At 43.3% G+C, this 9,263-nt stretch overlaps 1 non-coding gene across 1 annotated transcript; it reads left to right on the top strand.

Moving 5' to 3' along the window:
- The first annotated feature begins 274 nt into the window (after positions 1-274).
- Positions 275-381, top strand: LOC127099632 (small nucleolar RNA R71). The gene has a single exon (XR_007794114.1). It is a non-coding gene; the product is annotated as a small nucleolar RNA R71 (small nucleolar RNA).
- The last annotated feature ends 8,882 nt before the right edge of the window (positions 382-9,263 follow it).

Raw genomic sequence — 9,263 nt, 5'->3', positions numbered from 1 at the left:
GCACATATGCTCGACCTTAAGGGCTAATGTGTCCATTTTAGCTTGCATCATGTCTATAGAGCTTAGTTCATGCACTCCTCCTTGGGCTTCCTTCTTCTCTACTGTCGCTCGTTCGACTCCCCATGATTGATGGTTTTGAGCCATGTCTTCGATGAGGGCACTAGCTTCAGGATAAGGTTTGTTCATCAGAGCACCGCCTGCGGCAGCGTCGATGGTCATCTTTGTGTTATAATGAAGTCCATTATAGAAGGTTTGAATGATTAACCAATTTTCTAAGCCATGATGTGGGCATGCTCGTAACAACTCTTTGTATCTCTCCCAAGCTTCGAACAACGATTCTCCTTGGTTTTGGGTAAATCTAGTTATATGGTTTCGAAGAACGGCGGTCTTACTCGGGGGAAAATATCTAGCAAGAAAAACTCTTCTAAGGTTATCCCAAGTCGGAATGGAATTGGGTGGAAGGGAATCTAACCATGATAGGGCTTTATCTCGGAGGGAAAAAGGAAATAATCTTAAATGTATTGCGTCAGGAGAAGCTCCATTGGTTTTAAAAGTATCTGCTAATTGAAGAAATATTTTTAAATGTTGGTTTGGGTTCTCGGTAGCGAGACCCGCGAATTGTCTCTGTTGCACTAGTTGCAACAGGGATGGTTTAAGTTCAAAATTATTGGCTGGGATAGTTGGGTTTACTATACTAGAACTAGGTTCTTCATTAGATGGTTGAGCGAAGTCCTTAAGAGGTCTTTGGTTTTGATCTTCGGCCATAGCTCTCTTAATTCTATGAAAGAATAAACGTGCGCGAGCGTAATGTTCAGGTTCCGCCAGAGGGTAAACTAAACTTAAACTTCCGGTGCTGCGAGTTCTTCGCATCGACCGACGGGAAATAACCTAAGTCTAAACGATATAACAACAGGAAAATGAAATTTGACGAAATTGGTCCCCGGCAACGGCGCCAAAAACTTGATGTGTTGGAAAACTTAATGCGGTGTTCGCAAGTGTACGAACGCGTCAGAGTAATATAAAAGATTATCGAACCACAGAGACCAAGTGTCAATCTATCATTATCTGTTGTTATGGTGTTTATCAAAGGCAATTAAAATAGGTATTTTTTGTAGTGTGCAATTGAAAAATAAAGTACTGAAATAAAATATAATTAATAAAGACAGGGTCGAATGTAATTCACGTAATTAATTGATAATCCAAGTACTTGTTAATAGAACTACTTATGGGCAATGTTGCCTACTTTGAGAAGAACTAATTTAACGGGAACTGTCGCTTTCGCGTATTCAGAACCGAGTTGTACCCCCTAATCAAACCCTCTTATTGTCACTTATAAAAAGGCGCGCATTGCGTTAGAGTAGTAAACCTATTTTTAAGAAATATAGTATCTTGACTAAGTTATAAAGTATTATAACCTGGATTTCTTAACCAAAAGAGGTTCTTACGAACCAGACTCTAAACTTATAAACGCGTCCGAAAATAGTTTTAAAATCTCTTTTCTTCTTAATGTTAAAAACTCCTAATGAACTAGACAAAGCGCTTTCGCTGTTTTTGAAATAGTTAAAAACAATTAAGTTTATAAAGACGTTGGACGACTTTCGATCTTACCCAACGGAATTGAAGTACGGGAAAACTTAAGTTGAAAGTTAAAATAGCCCTTAAGTGTTTCTACAAACATTTGTACGGATTACTGGTTTAATTACGATCCTTACATTCTAGCCTTATAAATTTAGCTAGACATGGTAAAGTAAAAGTGCATTAAAATAAATAAAAGTAGTGCGAGTGCGGAAAATAAATAATTTAAAGCGAGTGCGACGAAATAAATAAAAGTAAAAGCGAGTGCGGGAAATAAATAAAGTAAAGCGAGTGCGGGAAATAAATAAAGTAAAGCGAGTGCGGGAAATAAATAAAGTAAAGGCGAGTGCGAGAAATAAATAAAGTAAAAGCGAATGCGGGAAATAAATAAAGTAAAGGCGAGTGCGGGAAATAAATAAAGTAAAGGCGAGTAATAAAAACCTGCTCCAATCGGAGGGCTGAGTAAATTGCAATGCGGAAAAGAAAATGGCGGCAGGATTAACTTCCTTCCAAAGTGCTCCAAACTCGAGTACAGACTCTATCACAGACTTAATTACCCAATTGTGGTAACACTCCAATGCGAAGCGATTACCACTTTATAAAACTGAATATATGCCTAAGTGAAACAAAGTTGCTTCTGATTTCGCCTTGTTCCAACGTTCGGATCTTCGTCTGCTCTAAGTTTGGGTGATTGTAAAACTGAATTCGCGTTTCTATTTATAAGCAAATAAAAAAGGTGGAATTTACTTGGATGCCCTTCAACTTGAAAATAGAGGAAACCGTTTCCTTCTTGTGGCGCCCGCCACAAGGCTATGGCGCTCGCCACAAGCACAAAGTGGGGCGCCTTAGTGGATGAAGTGGGGAAACGTGGGAGTTGAGGAAGTTGGACTTGGACACGTCATGGCTTGGTCTGTGGCGCCCGCCATGGGGTAGGCCATAAGCACAAAATGCTGAATTTTAGGGTTTTTAGCCCTTTTTCACTCCTTTTCTCGATCGAGGCTCCGATTAAAGTAAAAACCTGTAAACAAAGGAAAACACAGAAATAACACAACAAAATGACAATAAAATAACTAGAATGCATGTGAAATCGGAGTCAAAAATACGTAAATTTTAGTGTGATCAATGGGTCATGGTGTGGACCCCATGTTTAGAAGATTGAAAGAGAGGTTGAAGGCAGTGGAAGGACAGAATCCTCTGGGAGTAGATGTTGCTGACTTGGAGTTGGTCCCAGGTGTGAGAGTGCCACCGAAATTCAAGGTCCCGATATTTGACAAATACAATGGCAACTCTTGCCCGAAGACCCATGTGCAAGCCTATTTCCGTAAAATGGTTGCATACTCCGATGACGAAAAGTTGCTTATGTACTTTTTCCAGGACAGCCTAGCTGGGGCATCCCTGGAATGGTATATGAGGCTGGACAGAGCCCACATCCGTTGCTGGAGGGATTTGGTTGAGGCTTTCGTGAAGCAGTATCAGTATAATGCAGACATGGCTCCGGACAGAACTCAACTTCAAAATCTGTCTCTTAAAAGCAATGAGTGCTTCAGAGAATACGCTCAACGCTGGAGGGAGACAGCTTCCCGTGTTCAACCTCCTATGTTGGAGAAGGAAATGGCTAACATGTTCATGAACACTCTGCCAGGACCTTATTTGGAGCGCCTGGTGGGTTGCAATGCCTCCAATTTTGCTGATGTAGTCTCTACCGGAGAGAGGGTGGAGAATTACTTGAGGACATACAAGACCCAGAGTGGAGGTGGATCCTCATCAGGGGTGAAGAAGTCGTTCATTCAGGGACAGAAGAGGAGAGAAGGAGATGCAAGTGCCATATCTTCTTATCAGAACAGGGATAACCGGAGGAATAACTTTCAGAACTATCATCAGCAACCGTATGTTGCGGCTGTGACCATTCCAGCTGCAGCACCACTACAACAACAACAACCACAGCGTCAACCAGCTCAGTACCAACCACAACAACCGGGTAACAGACCCGCCTATCAACTGAGGCCAAGGACGATGGATCGGTGTTTCAACACTCTTCCAATATCGTACGCTCAATTGCTTTCTAGTCTTTAACAACTACAACTTGTGCAGTTGCGCACTCTGGCTCCTCCCGTTGGTAGGCTTCCAGTGGGTTATGACACCAACGCTAGGTGTAGCTTCCACTCTGGGGCACCTGGCCACAATATTGAGAACTGCAAAGCTTTTAAGCACGTAGTTCAGGACCTCATTGATTCAAAGGCCGTTAACTTTGCACCAGCTCCTAATGTCGTCAACAATCCCATGCCCCAGCATGGTGGAGCCAACGTTAACATGGTTGAAGGAGAAGTCAAATTAGTCTCTGCGGTCAACAATGAAGATGGGGATAGTAATTGCGACATCGATAACTGGGTGCGTCCGAGGATCCCGGGTGAAGTTCTCAACAATTGGTCTTATGAGGAGATTGTCCAAGCCACTTGTCTGGAGGAATGCACATCACCGGATCCTATTGATAACAGTTCTGATATGGCTCGCTTCGACTTTGAAAATCCAATCTTTCAAGCTGAAGAAGAGGGTGATGAAGACTGTGAAGTCCCTGAAGAACTTACCAGGTTATTAAAACAAGAGGAAAGGGTCATTCAACCGCATCAAGAGTCTGTTGAAGTGATTAATCTCGACACCGAGGACGCCAAGAGAGAAATCAAGATAGGGGTTGCTTTGGAAGACAATGTGAAGAAGGGGTTGATTGAATTGCTGCAAGAGTATGTTGACATCTTCGCTTGGTCTTATCAGGACATGCCAGGGATTGACACAGACATCGTGGTACATCGCTTGCCGCTCAAAGAAGGTTGCCCTCCGGTCAAGCAGAAGCTCAGAAGAACAAGACCAGAGATGGCTGTCAAGATAAAGGAAGAAGTGCAAAAACAGTTGGATGCAGGGTTTCTAGCAGTCATAAATTATCCGCCATGGGTTGCAAATATCGTTCCGGTACCTAAGAAGGATGGAAAGGTACGGATGTGTGTTGACTACCGGGATCTGAACAGGGCTAGTCCTAAAGATGATTTCCCCTTACCTCACATTGACGTTTTGGTGGATAACACGGCTCAGTTCTCGGTATTCTCCTTCATGGATGGCTTTTCTGGCTATAATCAAATTAAGATGGCACCAGAAGACATGGAGAAGACAACATTCATAACCCCATTGGGCACCTTCTGCTACAAGGTGATGTCGTTTGGTCTGAAAATTCCGGAGCAACATATCAGCGAGCGATGGTGACTCTGTTCAATGATATGATTCATCATGAAATCGAGGTTTATGTTGATGATAAGATTGCCAAATCTTAGACGGAAGAAGAACATTTGGCGAATTTGCAAAAACTGTTTGAGCGTTTGAGGAAATTCAAGCTGAGGCTTAATCCGAACAAGTGTACTTTTGGGGTGAGATCTGGAAAACTACTAGGTTTTGTTGTTAGCGGAAAAGGAATTGAGGTGGATCCGGCCAAAGTGAAAGCGATACAGGAAATGCCTGAGCCAAGAACAGAGAAACAATTATGTGGTTTCTTAGGGAGGTTGAACTACATTGCAAGGTTCATCTCTCACCTAACAGCCACGTGTGAGCCAATATTCAAATTGTTGAGAAAAGATCAGGCTATTAGGTGGAATGATGATTGTCAAAGGGCGTTCGAGAAGATAAAAGAGTATTTGCATAATCCTCCTATCCTTATGCCTCCGGTCCCAGGGAGACCGCTGATTATGTATTTGACGGTACTAGACAATTCCATGGGTTGTGTTCTCGGTCAACACGACGAGACAGGTAGGAAAGAGCATGCCATCTACTACCTGAGTAAGAGATTCACAAATTGCGAGTCGAGATACTCGATGCTTGAAAAGACATGTTGTGCACTTGCATGGGCTGCTAAGCGATTGAGACAATACATGCTGTCTCACACAACCTTACTGATCTCCAAAATGGATCCAGTCAAGTATATATTTGAGAAGCCAACTCTCACCGAAAGAGTTGCTCGTTGGCAAATGGTACTGACAGAGTACGACATCTAGTATACTTCCCAGAAAGCCATCAAGGGGAGTATTCTGTCAGACTATCTTGCTCAACAGCCGGTTGAAGATTATGAGCCGATGAAGTTTGATTTTCCAGATGAAGACGTCATGTTCCTCAAGATGAAAGACTGTGAAGATCCAGTTGTTGAAGAAGGACCTGATCCAGACGAAAAGTGGACTTTAATGTTTGATGGGGCAGTCAACGCCAGAGGAAGTGGAATTGGTGCTGTCATTACAACTCCGAAAGGTGCCCACATGCCTTTCACCGCTCGTCTGACTTTCGAGTGCACCAATAATGAAGCTGAGTATGAAGCTTGTATCTTGGGTATTGAGCAAGCCATTGATTTGAGAATCAAGACTTTGGACATCTTCGGAGATTCAGCTCTGGTAATCAATCAAGTGAATGGTGATTGGAACACTCTCCAGCCTACTCTGGTCCCCTACAGAGATTACACGAGAAGACTGTTGACTTTCTTCACAACAGTAAAGTTGTATCATATACCTCGTGATGAGAACCAGATGGCAGATGCTCTTGCTACTCTATCCTCCATGATCAAGGTGATTTGGTGGAACTATGCTCTCAGGATCGATGTTAGGCGCCTCGACAGGGTCGCGTATGTGTTTGCTGCTGAACTATTAGTTGATGACAAGCCCTGGTATCACGACATCAAGTGCTTTCTAAAGAATCAAGAGTACCCTGCAGGGGCATCCAACAATGATAGAAAGACTTTGAGAAGATTGGCAGGCAGTTTCTTCTTGAACAAAGACGATGCTCTGTATAAGAGGAACTTCGACATGGTTTTGCTCAGATGCGTGGACAGACACGAAGCAGACATGTCAATGCAGGAAGTTCATGAAGGCTCCTTCAGTACTCATGCCGGCGGACATGCAATGGCTAAGAAATTGTTGAGAGCGGGATATTACTGGATGACCATGGAATTTGATTGTTTCAAATATGCTCGGAAGTGCCATAAATGCCAGATTTATGCTGATAAGGTGCATGTGCCGCCGAATCCTTTGAATGTGATGTCTTCGCCGTGGCCTTTTGCTATGTGGGGCATCGATATGATTGGAAAGATTGAGCCGACCGCTTCCAATGGGCATCGCTTCATCCTTGTTGCCATCGACTATTTCACCAAGTGGGTCGAAGTAGCGTCATTTGCGAAGGTCACCAGACATGTGGTCGCCCGATTCATCAAGAAAGAAATCATTTGTCGTTATGGGATTCCCGAAAGAATCATTACTGATAATGGTTCTAATCTCAACAACAAAATGATGAAGGAGTTGCGCCAGAACTTCAACATTCAGCATCACAATTCTTCCCCTTACCGCCCTAAGATGAACGGTGTTGTTGAAGCGGCAAATAAGAACATAAAGAAGATTATGTAGAAGATGGTCGTTACGTACAGAGATTGGCATGAGATGCTACCCTTCGCCTTGCATGGGTACCGTACTTCAGTACGTACATCGACCGGGGCAACCCCTTACTCCCTTGTGTATGGTATGGAAGCAGTCCTACCTGTTGAAGTGGAGATTCCTTCTCTAAGAGTCCTGTTGGATGTCAAGTTAGACGAAGCTGAATGGATTCGGACAAGGTTTAATGAGTTGAGTCTTATCGAAGAGAAGCGAATGGCAGCCATTTGTCATGGGCAGTTGTATCAAAGTCGGATGAAGAGAGCCTTTGATCAGAAAGTGCGTCCTCGATGCTTCCAGGTCGGAGATTTGGTGTTGAAAAGGATCATTCCTCCTCAGACAGATCAGAGGGGCAAGTGGACTCCTAACTATGATGGACCGTATATTGTCACCAAGGTTTTTGATGGTGGGGCCTTAATGCTTGCAACGATGGATGGTGAAAACTTCACTTCCCCGGTGAACTCAGACGCAGTTAAAAAATGCTTCGCATGAAATAGACCCGCTGGACAATAAAAAGAGTAGTCCAGGAAAAAGTGGGCATCCCGGCGAACCAAGAAAATGAAAAAGGTTCGGGTAAAAATTAGGGATTAAAAGTGAAAAGATTGTACACCCGGTAAGTTGAAAACCTGAAAAGGCAACTTAGGCAAAAATGGGTATCCCGGTGGATTGAAAACCCGAAAAGGGCGATCCAGGCAAAAGTTAGGGATTAAGCGAATGACTGCGTTCTGAGTAGTTCTGAATCTCATCTCGTGTCAATGACTGGAAACTTTTGAAGGATAGGAAACAATCCAATCACTCTTTCAGAAAGCTGATCATCTGGAGGATCTTGAAGACGAGCAAGTCATAGCAGAATTGGAACCCAATAGAAATCCATTTCACATTGCCATTAGATTAATTTCTGTTTTTATCTTTTGTGCGATTACCTCTTTCCAGGGATTACTTCCTGATGTAAATGCCTATTCAGAGGTCGTTCAATCAATAAAATCATGTTATTCAGTATATCTTTGTTTTCATTTTCATTTTTCTGTTTTGTTTGCAAAAATGACGTCCGAATTTTTTGATAAACATTGCATCATGACACATAAGAGCTTTACAGGTACATGCTTAATAAACATTTAAAATTGCTGTAAATTTTAAGTGCTTTGGATCGTCTATTCAGAACAGGTACCCTCAGGGCATTTCCTTAAAATCCCCTGCAGATGATCGTGAGTGTTTTCCGCCAACAGACGAATTCGGTATCTTATCCCTGCAGAGTTGATCAAAGCGTTGGATTCTTCAATCCCCAGCAGGTTCTCACCACTGTACCTCCCCCCAAGCGATGGTTTCAGATTATACACTCCCCAGTAGAGTTGACAGTGTCAGACTATATACCCCCAGCGGAGTTGACAGTGCCAGACTGTATCTTTCTAGCAGAAGCGGATGCTCCTCAGAGTTCGAGGCCAAATCGATAATCCCAATGCCAGATCCATGGTTTCTTTCCTTGAAGTAGAACCTCGGTACCGTATCGGTGTTTGCTTCCCCTGCTGAGTCATCTCTCGCAGATCGTGGTTGCCAGAACCACTATCGCTTTCCCCAACAGCAGATTTTCAGTGTCGTTCTCTCCCCAGTCAGAATCTCGGTATTTCGTCATTGCTAGAACACCGTGTGGCGGGTCATTTCCCCACAGAATTCTTTGCGCTGTGCATCTCCAGCAGGCTTGCCAGGGTCCAGAAGATGGTGATCATTTCCCCAGCAGATCCCCTTGCCTCAGCTTGGCATTCTCCCTAGCATTTCGCATCCATGCATGTAGAATCATATTGCATTGCATCCTCCCAAATCGCGTAGCATTTCCATTTTCATGGAGCATTACGCCATTGAAAAATTCAAACATACGCATGTAAGCATAAAACATTCTCGGTATCCCAAGTGATAATCTAGAAGTTGTTTCCAGTACTCAGACTGAAGATTGTTCATGACTTACCTTTGTTATCCCCAGCAAGTGTCATTGGCCCATGCGTCGCCTCTATTATCGTTCCCTATTTCTGCCGATGCTGACAGACATGAAGTTTCCGGTATTCAGACCGAAGTGGCGTTCAGGCCAGTTTTCCGATGTTCAGATCGAAGAAGTTTCTGACGTTCAGGTTGATGCAACTTGTGGCATTCAGGCCAATTTTCTGATGTTCAGATCGAAGAAGTTTCCGACGTTCAGGTTGATGCAACTTGTGGCGTTCAAGCCAGTTTTCTGATGTTCAGATCGAAGAA

Source organism: Lathyrus oleraceus, chromosome 6 (genome assembly GCF_024323335.1).
Source record: "Lathyrus oleraceus cultivar Zhongwan6 chromosome 6, CAAS_Psat_ZW6_1.0, whole genome shotgun sequence".
Lineage (NCBI taxonomy): Eukaryota > Viridiplantae > Streptophyta > Magnoliopsida > Fabales > Fabaceae > Lathyrus > Lathyrus oleraceus.
The sequence above is the reverse complement of the archived record's forward strand: the minus strand, read 5'-3'. Positions and strand labels throughout refer to the sequence as shown.